Raw genomic sequence first — 19,826 nt, 5'->3', positions numbered from 1 at the left:
CGTGCCTATTAAGCAAGCTCTGTTAGAACCCTTATCAGGGACGATAGAACTGATTTGTTTAAAATCAGAAGCGCTTCTGTGCGCCCCTTGTCATATGGGGGCCAGGTTTGCCTGGATGTCTCACACGATGATATGGCTGACGAAGAGTGAAAGTGGCCATGGGTATGCCTACCGAATCATTTCCCGTAAGGATATCATCGGTGGTGGCTCTTCTGGCCAGCTCGTCTGCTCTGCAATTGCCTTCGATATCCCTGTGCCCAGGTACCCATATAAGGCTGATACTGAAGTGCTGGAGCCATCTCGTTAAGAGATCTGCGGCATTCAGTGACCAATTTTGCGTTGTCGACGAATGAGTCCAGGGCCTTTAAGGCGGCCTGGCTGTCTGAGAAAATAAACACCCGTTTACCATCCTTAAGCATAGACCCTAGATGGTTCACAGCCCTGTGTATCGCCAGCATTTCCGTTTGGTAAACACTACAGTAATCTGGTAGACGAAAAGAGACCTCTAGACCCAGGTCCGGCGAAAAGAGGTGTCTGCTGCCACCTTCCCGTCAAGCTTAGAACCATCCGTGAATATGTTGATGGCACCCGGTACCGTATGTTGTCAGGATGCCTGTCGTAAGAGACGAATAAAATACCAGATTCAAGGAGTTGTGTAGCGCAACCTTTTCAGGTTGCCAGCGCAATATATAGCTTCTCCAAACCCAATTGTCAACCTCACCTTCGAGCGGCGAATCCATGGACATGGTACTTGCGGGTGGGGAGGGAGGGATGGCCTGAAGGTTTAATGTGGCCATATAAATCGTTCCCGAGATGGTCGGGCTAGAACCTTAACGGAGCTGTGTACCGGAGCGTACCGGATCTGTATCCGGCAAAGGATCATCACATCTATAACACAACCCAAAGCCTTCGGGCGTAACCTTATAGCTACAACAACAACCTGGAAGGGTCTACCCTTCCCCCCAAGTTTTAAAAGGTGGACCGCAAATTATCTGGGTGGCAGGCAGGCATCAGTGCACTTTGGAAAAGCACTATCAAAAGGAAGTGTTAAACAAGGGGTGCCACAGGGCGGTGTCCTATCCACACTTTTGTTTAATTTCTACATATCAAAGCTACCTTCGCCACCCCAAGGAGTTACTATCGTTTCTTACGCCGATGACTGCACAATAATGGCCACACGCCCACAGATCGATGAGCTTTGCAACAAAATAAATGGCTACCTCCCTGATCTCTACAGTTTTTTCACCCCGCGAAACCTGACACAATCACCGCTAACGGCGACCTTATTTACCATATGGACGTCTCAAATGGCGACCATTTTGAACATCCACGTCAATGGCACTAGGCTACGGACTGTCTTACACCCCAAAATTTAGGGTGTGACGTTCGATCATGATCTACATTTTTGTGAGCGAAAATCCAGGGCCGCAATAAAATCTTCAAATCTCTTGCTGGCAGTACTTGGGGAAAAGATAAAGAAACGCTCATAACCACATACAAAGCAATTGGCCAGTCGATTGCATGCTACGCGTCCCCGATATGGTCACCAAGCCTAAAGCCTACTCACTGGAAGAAGCTACAGGCCTGCCAAAATACTGCCCTCAGAAACGCCAAGGGTGGTCTACTTATGTCCCCAGAACACCATCCACATCAGGGGCGGATCGAGCACGATTTGGGAGGGGGGTGGGGTCGATTAGGACGATATTATGGAATATTCATACATAAAAGCTAAAAATTTTAAAGTTTTATATGTAATTAAAAAAGCTTTTATAATTTTCATAAGTTCCAGATCAGAGGGGGAGACCCCCCACCGCCCCGCCTCCCCCCAGGATCCGCATTTTTCTGTAGACAAAGCCATCAGAGCACAATGCCCTCCGAATCAATATGTCCAGACTTAATATCCATCGAAATGCTAAAACACTTTGGCGCTGAGAATAAACTACCTAACGCACGTTTTCAACCTGTCGCTGTCATTCCCGAACAAAACAAAAAAAGCAAGGACAATTCCGCTACTAAAGCCTGGCAACCTACTAACGAATATACATTGGAAACCGTTTTTCCTCCCTCATTTAACGGCAAATCTTCGCCTAGCCACGCACCAACATGGCTTCCGTAAAATGCACAGCACCACAACCTCTCCCAATGCCATTAATACTCAGATTAATTACGGACTAAATCAGGAAAAACCCCTATCATAGGACGGTGCTAGTGGCATTTGACCTGTAAAAAGATTTTGACACAGTCAAGACACCTTCAGATGGACCGCTAATTATCTGAATGGTCGGCAGGCGTCGGCTCAATTTAGGAACGAAATCTCAAAACTTAGGAAAATTAAACAGGGTACCACAGGGTGGTGTTCTATCCCCGCTTCTGTTTAATTTCTCCATATCAAAACTCCCTTCCCCACCAGAAGTTGTTACAATTATTTCCTATGCCGACCTATAGACCTGGCCCTGAAATTATTGAATTAGATTCTAATATAAACAGCTATTTGGCAATATCACCACGACTACCGACTGTCAGTCACCCAAAGATCTTAGGGGTAACATTCGATAATAGTCTTAACATCAAGGCTTATGCCATCGAAATTGTGTCTAAAGTACAAAGTCGCAACAAAATCATCAAGTCGCTTGCCGGCAGCACCTGGGGAAAAGATAGAGAAAGGTTGCTAACCACGTACAAAGCAAATCGCCGGCCGCTCATAAGCTACGCGTCAACAATTTTGTCGCCTGGTATTAAAAATACATATTGTGTTAGCGCGCAACAAACCAGTACACCCTTGAGTACCTAAAGTTACAAATTTATTCTACTTCAAAATGCAACCTTGTGTCTGTATGTCAAGTAAATCGCCTACACGAGTTCAACTGACGTTAAGGCATTGCATTGGATCCTTTGCCTTTTTTTTTCCTTTCGTTGGCGGCGTTGAACAAGGAGGACAAGCAGCACAAGTATTTTAGCGATCACGATCACGATCACGACCACGACCATGCTTATAATTAGATTTACAATCATATAATTGCAATATAAGTTAATCATTTCCTTTGTACAGAATTACACCTGAATTAAATGAATTTTACAAGGTAATACAGCTTAAAATACGTGTTATTTCTCCACCCGCCAACATTCTAAAATACTTGTGGAAAACGACAAACGAAAGCACGTTGTGGAAAATATATTGTTTCTACGCATCCGCCATTTGCTAACACGCCATGAATGACTTGCAAAATTCCGAAGTTTCCCTTGTTAGTGATGCACCTCCGCTTATTGGTGCATGCAGCAGTAATCCACAATCACATGTTACGGCGGGTAATTTGTCAATTGGAACACCTGCTACCACAATGCCAGGGAGTGTGTCCGCAATATTTTCCACGAATAGTGCTTACCAAATGTCACCATACACATCGCTACATGCCGGGCTCGGAGGCCTGGGTGTACCCATAAGTCAACAGCCATGTTATACTAGCACACATATGTTGCATAACCAATATCTTTATAATGGTGTACCCTCTTATATTGGTAAACCTCAGCTAAACTCAACGTTTGCTCACCCATCTGGATGCGTGTACGGTCAGAGCCGTCACGGACCGAATAGTACCATTTTCACATCCATTCAAAGGGGTAACGACCAGCATGCATCGCAATTGCCATTCGATACATCACAGGCTAACGTGGGCACTGCATATATAGGAACATATGGCGCTGCCGCACCATACCAACCCGTCTCACCAGTGCACGGCTGTTCCGGGCAACCACATGGAGGTTTAGCGCCCGTCAGCGACAGCACGTGGGGTGGTCTATACACGCAGCCTCGGTACAATCTGGACGTAAGCCTGACACCATCGCAAGCGGCAGCACGACACGTGCTTAGTAAAGATCTGCCACTCTTCTCTGGAAAAGCAGAGGAGTGGCCGCTCTTCATCACGAACTACGAGCAATCAACTGAACGTTGTGGGTTCACTGAACAGGAAAATCTAATTCGACTTCAAAAGTCACTACGCGGGGCGGCTCTAGAAGCTGTGAGAGGGAAACTAATGATGCCCTCCACCGTTCACCTTGCCATTGCTACATTGCGCATGCTTTTCGGGCGACCCGATGTAATCCACGATACACTTCAGCGCAAGTTGAGACAAATGCCAACAGTAAAAACTGATCGGTTGCACACCCTAATCGATCTCGCTCTGGCCGTTCAAAATTATAGGGCAACGATGCAGGCGTTGGGTCTTAGCGACTATCTTAATGATCCAATGTTGATAAATGAGTTGCTGGCCAAACTTCCAGGGGATATGAAACTAGATTGGGGTCGCCGTCGAATGACCATGGCTCGCGTCGACATTATAGCATTTGATGATTGGCTTTTCGGCCTAGCATCGTGCGCCAGCCAAGTGACACCACTTAGCTCTCCAACTTATACGACTGGGGAAGAAAAAGCGGGACGAAGGGGCAACAAAGAAAGAGTCCTCATTCACGACAGTAATTCCAAAGGGCATGCTAGAACAAAACCTCTCTGTCATCTGTGTGGCAACGACCATAATCTCTCCGAGTGTCAAAACTTCAAGGCAAAGAGCAGAAATGAACGTTGGCAGGTGGTGAAGGACAAAAAACTATGCATCCGTTGCTTCGAAACGCATTTGCTTCGGCGCTGTGCATCCAAGAAAGAGTGCGGAATTGACGGTTGTAGAATGGCCCATAACCCACTATTACATAGTCGATCATTTGGAGCTGACAACAGCAAGGTGAACAATAATGACGGGCCCACAGTCCTATTCCATCAGCGCAAATTCAAGAGAACAATCTTCCGCTACATTCCGGTGACTCTTTATGGACCGAAATCAACTTTAGAGACGTTTGCCCTCATCGACGAAGGAGCATCGTGCACACTGATGGATAATAGCTTGGCCGAGCACTTGGGGCTTGACGGTCCCAGCGAAGAACTTTGTTTGAGATGGACAGGCGATATCACTCAACAAGAGGCTAACTCGAAGTTTGTAGGCTGCGAAATATCTGGCAGAGGAGAAAACTCAACGCGATACCGTATGCGTAACGTGCGCACCATCACTAACCTAGAACTACCGCAACAATCTCTAAACGCCGAAGAGCTGGCAGAGCACCATCACTTGAGACCACTGCCTATTGTACCATACACTAATTGCAGAGCACGTTTGTTGATAGGTTTGGATAACACAAAGCTCTCCATTCCGATAGAGGTACACGAAGTCGAGGGTGATGATCTAGTAGCTGCGCGTTGCAAGTTAGGCTGGTCGGTATATGGCCATAAAAATTCCGATCATCCAGCAGAGGAAAGCTTGTTGCACGTATGCCCCTGTACGCGAGATAATCAAGTGGACAGCTTGATGAGAACATATTTTTCCATAGAATCGATAGGTACCAGTCCCACCGTCAAACCGCTCAGGTCAAAGGCAGACGAACGCGCATATACCATAATGCAGAATACAGTCAAATATAAACCATGCGAGAAGAAGTGGGAGACTGGCCTCTTATGGAGATACGACATAATTGATTTACCCGACTCCTTCCAAATGGCTTATCATCGACTTCAATGTCTTGAAAGAAAGATGGAAAAGTGCGCCGAGTTGAAAGAATTCGTCATTGAGAAAATGAATCACTACATCGACAAGGGGTACGCTCGAAAGCTTTCCGCCGACGAAGTCACTAAAGGAGGTAAGTCCTGGTTTATACCAATGTTCACCGTCATGAATGTTAACAAAAATAAGAGACGAATCGTATGGGATGCGGCGGCCAAGGTGCAAAACACAAGCCTGAACGACGTATTGCTTACAGGCCCTGACCTCTTACGATCGATGGTGGGTGTTTTAATGAGGTTTCGTGAACGACCGGTGGCTATATGCGGGGACATCCGTGAAATGTTCCACCAAATACATGTAAGGAAAGAGGACCAGGTAGCGCAACAGTTTCTTTGGAGGGATGGCGATACCAGCCGGCGCAAAATCCAGGGCCGCAATAAAATCTTCAAATCTCTTGCTGGCAGTACTTGGGGAAAAGATAAAGAAACGCTCATAACCACATACAAAGCAATTGGCCAGTCGATTGCATGCTACGCGTCCCCGATATGGTCACCAAGCCTAAAGCCTACTCACTGGAAGAAGCTACAGGCCTGCCAAAATACTGCCCTCAGAAACGCCAAGGGTGGTCTACTTATGTCCCCAGAACACCATCCACATCAGGGGCGGATCGAGCACGATTTGGGAGGGGGGTGGGGTCGATTAGGACGATATTATGGAATATTCATACATAAAAGCTAAAAATTTTAAAGTTTTATATGTAATTAAAAAAGCTTTTATAATTTTCATAAGTTCCAGATCAGAGGGGGAGACCCCCCACCGCCCCGCCTCCCCCCAGGATCCGCATTTTTCTGTAGACAAAGCCATCAGAGCACAATGCCCTCCGAATCAATATGTCCAGACTTAATATCCATCGAAATGCTAAAACACTTTGGCGCTGAGAATAAACTACCTAACGCACGTTTTCAACCTGTCGCTGTCATTCCCGAACAAAACAAAAAAAGCAAGGACAATTCCGCTACTAAAGCCTGGCAACCTACTAACGAATATACATTGGAAACCGTTTTTCCTCCCTCATTTAACGGCAAATCTTCGCCTAGCCACGCACCAACATGGCTTCCGTAAAATGCACAGCACCACAACCTCTCCCAATGCCATTAATACTCAGATTAATTACGGACTAAATCAGGAAAAACCCCTATCATAGGACGGTGCTAGTGGCATTTGACCTGTAAAAAGATTTTGACACAGTCAAGACACCTTCAGATGGACCGCTAATTATCTGAATGGTCGGCAGGCGTCGGCTCAATTTAGGAACGAAATCTCAAAACTTAGGAAAATTAAACAGGGTACCACAGGGTGGTGTTCTATCCCCGCTTCTGTTTAATTTCTCCATATCAAAACTCCCTTCCCCACCAGAAGTTGTTACAATTATTTCCTATGCCGACCTATAGACCTGGCCCTGAAATTATTGAATTAGATTCTAATATAAACAGCTATTTGGCAATATCACCACGACTACCGACTGTCAGTCACCCAAAGATCTTAGGGGTAACATTCGATAATAGTCTTAACATCAAGGCTTATGCCATCGAAATTGTGTCTAAAGTACAAAGTCGCAACAAAATCATCAAGTCCCTTGCCGGCAGCACCTGGGGAAAAGATAGAGAAAGGTTGCTAACCACGTACAAAGCAAATCGCCGGCCGCTCATAAGCTACGCGTCAACAATTTTGTCGCCTGGTATTAAAAATACATATTGTGTTAGCGCGCAACAAACCAGTACACCCTTGAGTACCTAAAGTTACAAATTTATTCTACTTCAAAATGCAACCTTGTGTCTGTATGTCAAGTAAATCGCCTACACGAGTTCAACTGACGTTAAGGCATTGCATTGGATCCTTTGCCTTTTTTTTCCTTTCGTTGGCGGCGTTGAACAAGGAGGACAAGCAGCACAAGTATTTTAGCGATCACGATCACGATCACGATCACGACCACGACCATGCTTATAATTAGATTTACAATCATATAATTGCAATATAAGTTAATCATTTCCTTTGTACAGAATTACACCTGAATTAAATGAATTTTACAAGGTAATACAGCTTAAAATACGTGTTATTTCTCCACCCGCCAACATTCTAAAATACTTGTGGAAAACGACAAACGAAAGCACGTTGTGGAAAATATATTGTTTCTACGCATCCGCCATTTGCTAACACGCCATGAATGACTTGCAAAATTCCGAAGTTTCCCTTGTTAGTGATGCACCTCCGCTTATTGGTGCATGCAGCAGTAATCCACAATCACATGTTACGGCGGGTAATTTGTCAATTGGAACACCTGCTACCACAATGCCAGGGAGTGTGTCCGCAATATTTTCCACGAATAGTGCTTACCAAATGTCACCATACACATCGCTACATGCCGGGCTCGGAGGCCTGGGTGTACCCATAAGTCAACAGCCATGTTATACTAGCACACATATGTTGCATAACCAATATCTTTATAATGGTGTACCCTCTTATATTGGTAAACCTCAGCTAAACTCAACGTTTGCTCACCCATCTGGATGCGTGTACGGTCAGAGCCGTCACGGACCGAATAGTACCATTTTCACATCCATTCAAAGGGGTAACGACCAGCATGCATCGCAATTGCCATTCGATACATCACAGGCTAACGTGGGCACTGCATATATAGGAACATATGGCGCTGCCGCACCATACCAACCCGTCTCACCAGTGCACGGCTGTTCCGGGCAACCACATGGAGGTTTAGCGCCCGTCAGCGACAGCACGTGGGGTGGTCTATACACGCAGCCTCGGTACAATCTGGACGTAAGCCTGACACCATCGCAAGCGGCAGCACGACACGTGCTTAGTAAAGATCTGCCACTCTTCTCTGGAAAAGCAGAGGAGTGGCCGCTCTTCATCACGAACTACGAGCAATCAACTGAACGTTGTGGGTTCACTGAACAGGAAAATCTAATTCGACTTCAAAAGTCACTACGCGGGGCGGCTCTAGAAGCTGTGAGAGGGAAACTAATGATGCCCTCCACCGTTCACCTTGCCATTGCTACATTGCGCATGCTTTTCGGGCGACCCGATGTAATCCACGATACACTTCAGCGCAAGTTGAGACAAATGCCAACAGTAAAAACTGATCGGTTGCACACCCTAATCGATCTCGCTCTGGCCGTTCAAAATTATAGGGCAACGATGCAGGCGTTGGGTCTTAGCGACTATCTTAATGATCCAATGTTGATAAATGAGTTGCTGGCCAAACTTCCAGGGGATATGAAACTAGATTGGGGTCGCCGTCGAATGACCATGGCTCGCGTCGACATTATAGCATTTGATGATTGGCTTTTCGGCCTAGCATCGTGCGCCAGCCAAGTGACACCACTTAGCTCTCCAACTTATACGACTGGGGAAGAAAAAGCGGGACGAAGGGGCAACAAAGAAAGAGTCCTCATTCACGACAGTAATTCCAAAGGGCATGCTAGAACAAAACCTCTCTGTCATCTGTGTGGCAACGACCATAATCTCTCCGAGTGTCAAAACTTCAAGGCAAAGAGCAGAAATGAACGTTGGCAGGTGGTGAAGGACAAAAAACTATGCATCCGTTGCTTCGAAACGCATTTGCTTCGGCGCTGTGCATCCAAGAAAGAGTGCGGAATTGACGGTTGTAGAATGGCCCATAACCCACTATTACATAGTCGATCATTTGGAGCTGACAACAGCAAGGTGAACAATAATGACGGGCCCACAGTCCTATTCCATCAGCGCAAATTCAAGAGAACAATCTTCCGCTACATTCCGGTGACTCTTTATGGACCGAAATCAACTTTAGAGACGTTTGCCCTCATCGACGAAGGAGCATCGTGCACACTGATGGATAATAGCTTGGCCGAGCACTTGGGGCTTGACGGTCCCAGCGAAGAACTTTGTTTGAGATGGACAGGCGATATCACTCAACAAGAGGCTAACTCGAAGTTTGTAGGCTGCGAAATATCTGGCAGAGGAGAAAACTCAACGCGATACCGTATGCGTAACGTGCGCACCATCACTAACCTAGAACTACCGCAACAATCTCTAAACGCCGAAGAGCTGGCAGAGCACCATCACTTGAGACCACTGCCTATTGTACCATACACTAATTGCAGAGCACGTTTGTTGATAGGTTTGGATAACACAAAGCTCTCCATTCCGATAGAGGTACACGAAGTCGAGGGTGATGATCTAGTAGCTGCGCGTTGCAAGTTAGGCTGGTCGGTATATGGCCATAAAAATTCCGATCATCCAGCAGAGGAAAGCTTGTTGCACGTATGCCCCTGTACGCGAGATAATCAAGTGGACAGCTTGATGAGAACATATTTTTCCATAGAATCGATAGGTACCAGTCCCACCGTCAAACCGCTCAGGTCAAAGGCAGACGAACGCGCATATACCATAATGCAGAATACAGTCAAATATAAACCATGCGAGAAGAAGTGGGAGACTGGCCTCTTATGGAGATACGACATAATTGATTTACCCGACTCCTTCCAAATGGCTTATCATCGACTTCAATGTCTTGAAAGAAAGATGGAAAAGTGCGCCGAGTTGAAAGAATTCGTCATTGAGAAAATGAATCACTACATCGACAAGGGGTACGCTCGAAAGCTTTCCGCCGACGAAGTCACTAAAGGAGGTAAGTCCTGGTTTATACCAATGTTCACCGTCATGAATGTTAACAAAAATAAGAGACGAATCGTATGGGATGCGGCGGCCAAGGTGCAAAACACAAGCCTGAACGACGTATTGCTTACAGGCCCTGACCTCTTACGATCGATGGTGGGTGTTTTAATGAGGTTTCGTGAACGACCGGTGGCTATATGCGGGGACATCCGTGAAATGTTCCACCAAATACATGTAAGGAAAGAGGACCAGGTAGCGCAACAGTTTCTTTGGAGGGATGGCGATACCAGCCGGCGGCCTGATGTATTGACTATGACTGTTATGACGTTTGGAGCGTCTTGCTCCCCATCTTTAGCCAACTATATAAAAGACAAAAATGCGCAACGTTTCGAGAAAGAGCTTCCTCAAGCAGTGGCAGCAATCGTTCAAAATACATTTGTAGACGATTGGCTGCATAGCGTAGACGACGAAGATGAGATGATTCGCTTAGCTAATGATGTCCGCCACATCCACGGTGAAGGCGGGTTCGAGATGCGGAGTTGGCTGTCAAATTCTGCGCGAGTTGTGCAGGCACTCATGGGAGGATCAGAGTCTATAAACAAGTGCTTTGACGAGCCAAGTTCGGAATTCCAAAAGGTTCTCGGCATGTGGTGGCTGCCGAACAATGACGAGTTAACCTTCAAACATAATTTCAAGCCGGATATTTTTGATGAATCAAGCATACCAACGAAGAGGCAAATGCTCCGAGTGGTGATGACGATATTCGACCCCTTGGGTCTGCTAGGCTTTTTTGTGATCGAGGCTAAGGCAGTTCTGCAAGATGTTTGGCGGTCAGGGGTGGCCTGGGACGAGCCCGTGCATAACAAAGAACGATCGGCGTGGTGGCAGTGGGTGCGTAAGCTGAAATACATTAACGACATCCGAATTCCACGCTGCTATGTCTTGGCGAACCGTAGTGACGATAACCAGCTGCATGTTTTTGTAGACGCCGGTGTATCAGCATATGCGGCTGTAGCATTCCTGCGTTCCAACGTAATCGGCGAAGTTCAGTGCAGCCTAGTAGCATCAAAAACCAGAGTCGCCCCATTGAAGCCGCTGTCTATTCCGAGGCTTGAGCTGATGGCTGCAATTCTTGGGCTTCGGCTCGCTAAATTTATACAACAAGAGATCTCTATACATATTAGCCGTCGTATCTTCTGGTCCGATTCGAAGGACGTGTTATGCTGGATAAGGTCTGACACCAGAAAGTTCCACCAATTTGTGGCCGTACGCGTCGGCGAAATCTTAGAAGAATCACAAGTCAATGAATGGCGGTGGGTGCCATCAAAGCACAACGTCGCGGACGACGCCACTAAGTGGAATCCCAAACTCGACGTTAACAGCGCCGACAGATGGTTTACGGGACCGGAGTTTCTGAGACTCCCGGACACTTCCTGGCACACATCCGAAATACAACAATCGCAATGCACCCTGGAAACGATACAGCACATAGCAGCTGACATCTCGGTTGAAGAGGGTGCATCACCAGATCCCAAAAGATTCAGCAAATGGGAGAAACTACGTTCAGCACAGATGTGCGTTCTCCGATTTCTTCGATTGACTATAAGAGCTCCGATTAAAAACCCTATAACTCAGATGCTGCTGTACGATACGACTTGCGCAAGTGCCGAGCTTCTGATATTTCGTATGTGCCAGCGCGAATGTTACAGCGAAGAACTCAATCAACTGAGAACCGGCGGGGTAAGTCGTAAAAGCTCAATTTACAAACTTTCTCCATTCACAGATAAGTACGGTCTGCTGCGCGTAAAGGGACGAATCGACGAAGCAAGGGGAGTGCCATCAGATCTAAAACAACCGATAATTCTCCCGCGGCATCACAGCGTTACAAATCTCATCGGAGACTTCTACCACCGCAAATTCCATCACCATCACGACGAGATAGTGGTAAATGAGACGAGGCAGCGATTCTGCATTCCGGGATTACGTGCATTAGTGAGAGCGGTTGCAAAGGTCTGTCAACAATGTCGCAACCAACGGGCCACGCCAAATCCACCAGAAATGGGCAGACTTCCGGTAGATCGTCTTGCAGCATTTACTCACCCCTTCGCATACACAGGGGTTGACTATTTTGGACCCTTTGACGTGATGGCAGGAAGAAGGCATGAGAAACGGTGGGGCGTTATATTTACGTGTATGACCATTCGAGCTGTTCACATTGAGCTTGCGCCATCACTCTCGACTGACTCATTTCTACTCATTCTGAAATTGTTTATTGCCAGAAGAGGCGTTCCCAGGCGAATTCTATCCGACAACGGGACCAATTTTAGAGGCGCCAGTCGAATACTGGCGGAAGAGATCGAGAAAATATCGTCTGACGCTATTATACAAAAATATCCTGAAATCGAATGGTCCTTTATACCACCAGCAGCGCCACATATGGGTGGGGCATGGGAGCGCATGGTTCGCTCGGTGAAATCAGTCTTGATGGACATATTACCAAAAAGTGGTTTGCGCGAAGAAGTGCTGAGAGCTGCCCTAGCTGACGTTGAGAGCATCATCAATATGCGACCACTAACATATATTCCGCTTGACTCACACGAAAGCGAGGCTCTGACGCCAAATCATTTCCTTCTCGGCAATTCCAGCGGCATAAGAGAAAAGGATGACATCGACGTAGGTCTTCCTACACAGCTGAACGAAAGCTTTCGCAATGCCGGCGACTTAGCGGACCGATTTTGGAGACGATGGCTCCGTGAATACTTACCGAGTCTAACCAGACGCGCAAAATGGTTCGATACGCCCGAAATACCAATCGCTCCAGATGACATCGTCATAATCGTAGACGAGAACACAAAGCGGAACACATGGGTAAGAGGAAGGGTACTAGATGTCATACGCAGCGCTGACGGGCAAGTCAGGAGTGCAGTGGTCAAAACCTCCAGCAGCTTGGTCACCCGCCCAGTGGTGAAACTTGCGCGCCTCGATCTGAAATCGGTGAACCCCACGCCAGAGCATGAAGTTCACGGAAGGGGGAATGTTAGCGCGCAACAAACCAGTACACCCTTGAGTACCTAAAGTTACAAATTTATTCTACTTCAAAATGCAACCTTGTGTCTGTATGTCAAGTAAATCGCCTACACGAGTTCAACTGACGTTAAGGCATTGCATTGGATCCTTTGCCTTTTTTTTTCCTTTCGTTGGCGGCGTTGAACAAGGAGGACAAGCAGCACAAGTATTTTAGCGATCACGATCACGATCACGATCACGACCACGACCATGCTTATAATTAGATTTACAATCATATAATTGCAATATAAGTTAATCATTTCCTTTGTACAGAATTACACCTGAATTAAATGAATTTTACAAGGTAATACAGCTTAAAATACGTGTTATTTCTCCACCCGCCAACATATTGGAAAAGGCTACAGGCCTGATAAAATGCTGCAACCAGAACTGCCACCGGATGTCTCCTTAGGACCCCCGAACACTACCTACATAGTGAGGCCACAGGGCTCAATATTAAAGAGCACAACGAAGTGCTGAACAGGCAGTTTTTGCTAAATTGTTACAAACCAGAACATCCTAGCAAACAACTGCTTGATCTAGCACCGCCTCCACGTGGATTAAGGGAACATTTCCATAAGCACTATGACGAGATCCGGCATCTGCCAACACAGCTGTTTAGTCCAGACAAGCATAAGCAGGCCATAAGCCAAATCCACACAGAATCGGTAATCGCCTTTGCAGGACGCGCACGGTGAACCCCGTTATTAATGTGCAATATCCCGTCCCTCCCCACACTTAAGAAGTCATTAGAAGGAATTTAGATTACCACAATTAAGGTAGTATGTAGCCAACCTTTTCAACTGGGAGATGACAGACCTGCTGCAATAACAACAACAACACGAGTCATCCTGGCCCAACATCGCTCTGGATACTGTAACAGGTTAAACTCTTACTTCTCCAGAATCAACACCGACATACATACGTAATGTATGTCCTGCATGCGATGTGTCCCCACATGACATCAACACGTATCTCCCTATGGTCCCCCTCTGTTGCACCAGCCAGTTTCCTTGGACTGTTGTTGTTGTTGTTGTAGCAGTGCTTCGCCCCACCTAACAGACGCGACCGATCACAAACTGTCATCAATAGCCTCTAACGGGAGTCCAAGGAAACTTGCTGTTTCAACAGGGGTGGACCATAGGGAAAGGGGTGTTAGAGGCGTTGGTTCCACATTACAATTAAAGAGATGGTTGGTGTCATGTGGGGACACATTGCAAGCGGGGCATACATTTTGTATGTCGGGGTTGATTCTGGATAGGTAAGAGTTTAACCTGTTACAGTATCCAGAACGAAGTTGAGCCAGAGTGACACGCGTTTCCCTGGGGAGTATGCGTTCCTCTTCCGCAAGTTTTGGATACTTTACTTTGAGTACTGGGTTCACCGGGCAATTCCCGGCATAAAGGTCCGACGCCTGTTTGTGGAGTTCACCAAGGACCTGCTTGTGTTTTTTCGCTTCATACGGCTGTGTTCTCAGATGCCGTATTTCCTCAAAATGCTTACGGAGATGACTCCTTAAGCCCCTAGGCGGTGCTGGCTCGTCAATCAGATGTCTGTTGGGATGCCCAGGTTTCTGGGTATTCAACAGGAACTGTTTGGTCAGCATCTCGTTTCTTTCCCTGATGGGGAGTATTCTCGCCTCATTATGTAGATGGTGTTCTGGGGACATAAGAAGACAGCCCGTGGCAATTCTGAGAGCAGTATTTTGGCAGGCCTGTAGCTTCTTCCAGTGGGTAATTTTTAGGCTTGGCGACCATATGGGTGACGCGTAGCACGTAATCGGCTGGCTAATTGCTTTGTATGTAGTCATGAGCGTTTCTTTATCTTTTCCCCAGGTACTGCCAGCAAGGGATTTGAGGATTTTGTTACGGCTCTGAATTCTCGGAACAATTGCGGCTGCGTGCTCACCAAAATGTAGATCCTGATCAAACGTCACACCCAAGATTTTGGGGTGTAGGACAGTCGGTAGCGTAGAGCCATCGACGTGGATGTTCAAAATGGTCGACATTTGGGACGTCCATGTTGTAAATAAGGTCGCGGAAGATTTAGTCGGTGATAATGCCAGGTTTCGCGAGGCGAAAAAACTGGAGAGATCAGGGAGGTAGCCGTTTATTTTATTGCATAGCTCATCGATCTGTGGGCCTGGGCCTGTGGCCATTACTGTGCAGTCATCGGCGTAGGAAACGATTGTGACTCCTTCCGGTGGTGAAGGTAGTTTAGATATGTAGAAATTAAACAAAAGTGGGGATAGGACACCACCCTGTGGCACCCCTTGTTTAATTCTCCTTGGCTTTGATGTTTCGTTTCTAAATAGCACCGATGCCTGCCGACCACCCAGATAATTTGCGGTCCACCTTTTAAGACATGGGGGAAGGGTAGACCCTTCCAGGTCTTGCAGTAACGAGCCGTGGTTGACCGTATCAAAAGCTTTTGATAGGTCTAGCGCTACGAGTACTGTTCTATGGTGGGGGTTTTGATTTAAACCGCAATTTATCTGGGTACTAATGGCATTTAGCGCGGAGGTAGTGCTATGGAGTTTTCTGAAGCCATGCTGATGGGAGGCTAGTTGCAAATTTGCTTGGAAATAAGGGAGCAAAATGGCTTCGAGCGTCTTTGCTACTGGCGATAGGAGAGATATCGGACGATACGACTCTCCTATGTTAGCTGGTTTACCAGGCTTTAGTAGCGGGACCACCTTGGCCATTCTCCATTTCTCGGGTATGACAAAGGTGGAAAGAGACAGGTTGAAGACCTGCGCTAAATATTTGAAACCCTCTTTCCCTAGGCTTTTAAGCATCGGCATGGCTATGCCGTCTGGGCCCACTGCTTTGGATGGTTTAGCGCGACCAATGGCGTCCTCAACCTCTTTAGCGGTGATGGTGATTGGTGACGCGCTGAATTTGTGTTTATGTGCGTGTCTGTTGGCCCTCCGTCTAACTTTGTCGACCGTAGAATGCATTATATATTGTCGGCAGAAAGCGCTCGCGCATTTTTTCGCATCCGACAGCACTTTGTCGCCAAAGGCGATGGAAACTTTGTCTTTGTGCTTAGTCGGATTCGATAGGGACTTTACGGTGGACCAAAGTTTACCCACACCGGTAGAGAGGTTACAACCTCTTAGGTGCTCCTCCCATTTCGCCCGCTTGTGTTCATCCACAAGCAATCTGATGCGTTGGTTTATATCCCTTATTTAGGGGTCGCCTGGATCAAGCTGCCTTATAAGGTCACGTTCTCTCGCTAAGTTTGCGGCCTCCGCCGGGAAGTGGGGCCGGATTTCGGGAATTCTCCCGGCGGGAATGAAACGTGCCGAGGCGGATTCAATGACCTTGCGAAAGGCACGCTCCCCTTGGCGGGCATCAGTCGGGATAGGGAGGGCAGCAAAGAGGTTGTCTGTAAAGGATTTATATTCTCCCCACTTTCCTTTTTTAAAGTTTATGAAAGTGCGTTTTTCGGTGACGATGAAGTCGGCGGTACGCTCGAGCGAAACAAGTATAGGCAGGTGGTCGGATGCCAATGATACCATCGGCTGCCAGTTGACGCAGTTTACGAGTTCTGCGCTCACGATTGAGATATCTGGCGAACTGTGACAGCTTCCTACCATACGTGTGGGGGCGTCTCCGTTTATTGTGCAGAACGTCGTTTCTTCTATTTGATCCGCCAACATCTCGCCCCTACTGTCCGCCCGCAAATTTGAATGCCATAGATCATGATGGGCATTGAAGTCGCCTAAAATAATGCGATTGTTTCCAGTGAGTAAGGCTCTAATATTAGGGTGGTATCCACCGGGGCAACAGGTGGCAGGGGGGATGTAGATGTTGATGATTTCTAGGTTTGCATCGCCTGACCGGACAGATAGGCCTTGACGTTCTAAGACGTTGTCCCTGCGGTCGATGCCAGGATCAAATATGTGATATTGCACAGAGTGGTGTATTATAAACGCGAGGCCGCCTCCATTTCCGCTCTCGCGACCTTTTCTGTGGACATTATACCCAGAGCAGGACTGCAATGCAGATCGTGCTGTGAGTTTAGTCTCTTGAATCGCAGCAATGCGGATGTTGTGCCGCTTCATGAAATTGACTATCTCCGTAATCTTCCCAGTTAGTCCATTACAGTTTAACTGCAGAATTCTGAAGTGCATGAGGGGAGACGTCGCCACTCTGGGGGTAAGTGACGGGTGACTACGCCTGGGTTCAGGAAGGCCAGGACGCAATTGCTGTTGTGGCCCTGGGACTGGGCGTCCTTGGGCAAGCATTGGGGTACCCGGATGATTTGGGTTTGCGACCTGGCAACATGGCGCGATGAAACCCGCCGAGGGGTTGCCGTCGCGGAGACCAGAACATCTAGGAAAGTGGCACCACCCGAGGCAGGAGCTGCATTGGGCGGATGTCGCAAACATATATATTCTGTGCTGGCAAACGGTGCAAACGGAGGTAGGGACTAAGAGTCTGTTTCCCTGACCTACACGATTGCTGCCGGAAAAGAGGGGGGGGGGGGGGGGGGGGAGAAGACGGGGGCAGGGGCTGTTGCTCAGCATTGCTTCCGACTCTACTACGAAGATTGTAGTTATGAGTGGTAGCAGCTGTTTGAGTTGTTGGCGCCGTAAGGCGCGAGCAGCAGCGGGTACTTGTTGTGGCTTGCTGAGCAGCGGGGCTGCTGGAAGGTAATGGGGGGGCGCTTAGACGTAGACTACGGGACGCCCTTGGGCGTGAACAGCAAGGAGCCACAAAAGATTTATAAAAGTTACGTGGACGTCGGGTTTTGGGATCAAGCCCAGAACAACCTGTCCGATGCAACCATCCCTTACACGAGACACACTGAACAGAGTATGACCGTCCTAAAAAGATTCTTTTCCGGCAGATGCAGCAAAACCATTTCTCAGGACCGAGGTCAGGAGACGGACCCGGATTGGATTCGATACCTTCCCGGAGCAAGAGAATATGGAGCAGTCCTGCTGCAAGGAGCTGCTGGGAGGATGACAATTTGTGGGAGGGACGAAACAAATTAAATGGGGTTACACTGAAATGACAGTCCTTGGTCGGGAAAAATCCCGAGTCGCTCCGGTACATAGAACCGACTGCCTTGGGAAGCGGTTTCCTTGGACTCCCGGTGGAGGACATTGATGACACTTTGTGAGTGGACGTACCAATTGAACGGGGAGAAGCACTGTTAATACAACAACTACAAAAACATTCATAATTTTGAAAATAGTACTGAATTGTTTGCTATTCTGCTATTAATTGGCAAAGTAATATCTACAAAACTGCCCATGTGTACAAAATTGGCCAAGTGAAAGTCCGATGCTGATTTTTCGAGTATATAGAAAAACAAGGAGAACAAAGAAAACACAGATAATGTCATGTACCCCCTCCTACAATCTTAATAAACTTAAATTTATATGTAAAAGTATTGGATATCACTGAAGCATTGCCTGTGTTAACCATTGATCAGGCCACTGTTGGCTTAGTTAGCCTACCCTAAAAAAAGGTATCTTTATATATATATATTTATCGATTTCATGGCATACTTCCACTCAAAAGTGCTTTATCGAATTTTCCACTTTGTAGGAGCCCCCGCGCTCGCATTTCTTTTGTTTTTTGCAAGTAGGCAGCAAACTAGCACGTACACTCTGCCATGTACGCAAATGCTTGGTAAAAATCAATACAATTTGCAAGCGAGGAAATAATATTATGTAGTAAAACCTATTATTTCAACTATTTTGAAATATTAAGTGCTAAGCTATGAATTCTGATATTGAAGAAGAATGTTGTCTTTCAATCCAATAAATTAAATAACACCGAATTTTGTCCATCTGTTCACGAGAAAAGCACACCACCACGAGCCAACGATGAGCGTGCTAAATTTATTCACGTACTTTATAAGTTTTAACTTTGAAAGTATATCTTTTTAAACATGCTACTTAATAAAAAAAATGTTAGAGCGTACATTAGTGAACACTCACCACTATTTTTGATTGGTTTTTTATTGCTTACTTTTCCTGTTTAATCGTATTAAAAACAAACAATTAGAAAATTCACGACAAATGCACTTAGAAATTTTTCCACCAAATTGTCCAAATTGACAGCGCAGTGCTTTGCCGCAAGCCTATGTGTTAGAGCGAGTTAAATATAGCCGGGCAAACAGGCATGGCGATGGCTGTGGAAAGTTTGTGTGCGAGACGGGTGAAGCAATAGACAGCCGCAAAACCAGAAATGCAATTTGTAGATTTCGCAGTATCGAGCTTTATGTAACACACACAGAGTTGCTTTTATGCAGCAGATATATAAATTTTAAAGAAATGAAAATTATTCCTCGACTGGACATATTTTTTAAAATCTATCAGCCCAATTCTAAACGAAAATTCCGTGCGAGTTTTTTCCCTTCTCCCATTCCTCATATTCTAAATAAAAATTCCTTGTGAGTTTTTTCACTTCTCCCTTTCCTCCTATTCTGAACAATGTTCGAAAAAGCGGAAACCGGTTATGGGTGAAAAGTAGGTATTATGAATGTGAGGGAGAGGGAGATTTCTCTGCCATTTCATAG

The 19,826-nt window shown here is 46.6% G+C and overlaps 1 protein-coding gene across 2 annotated transcripts in view; it reads right to left on the bottom strand.

The window, feature by feature from the left end:
• ben (bendless) overlaps positions 1–19,420 on the bottom strand; it is a 34,634-nt gene extending 15,214 nt beyond the window's left edge. Inside the window, exon 1 of one of the 2 annotated variants that reach the window (XM_067783698.1) lies at positions 19,277–19,420. The gene's annotated coding sequence lies outside the window, so the exon portion shown is untranslated. Of the gene's footprint in view, positions 1–19,245 lie in introns of both variants that reach the window. The other variant, XM_067783697.1, reaches the window with a different exon arrangement.
• Positions 19,421–19,826: the final 406 nt, after the last annotated feature.

This window comes from Eurosta solidaginis, chromosome 4 (genome assembly GCF_040869045.1).
Source record: "Eurosta solidaginis isolate ZX-2024a chromosome 4, ASM4086904v1, whole genome shotgun sequence".
Classification (NCBI taxonomy): Eukaryota; Metazoa; Arthropoda; class Insecta; order Diptera; family Tephritidae; genus Eurosta; species Eurosta solidaginis.
Note: the sequence above shows the minus strand (reverse complement) of the source record. Positions and strands in the feature narration are given on the sequence as shown.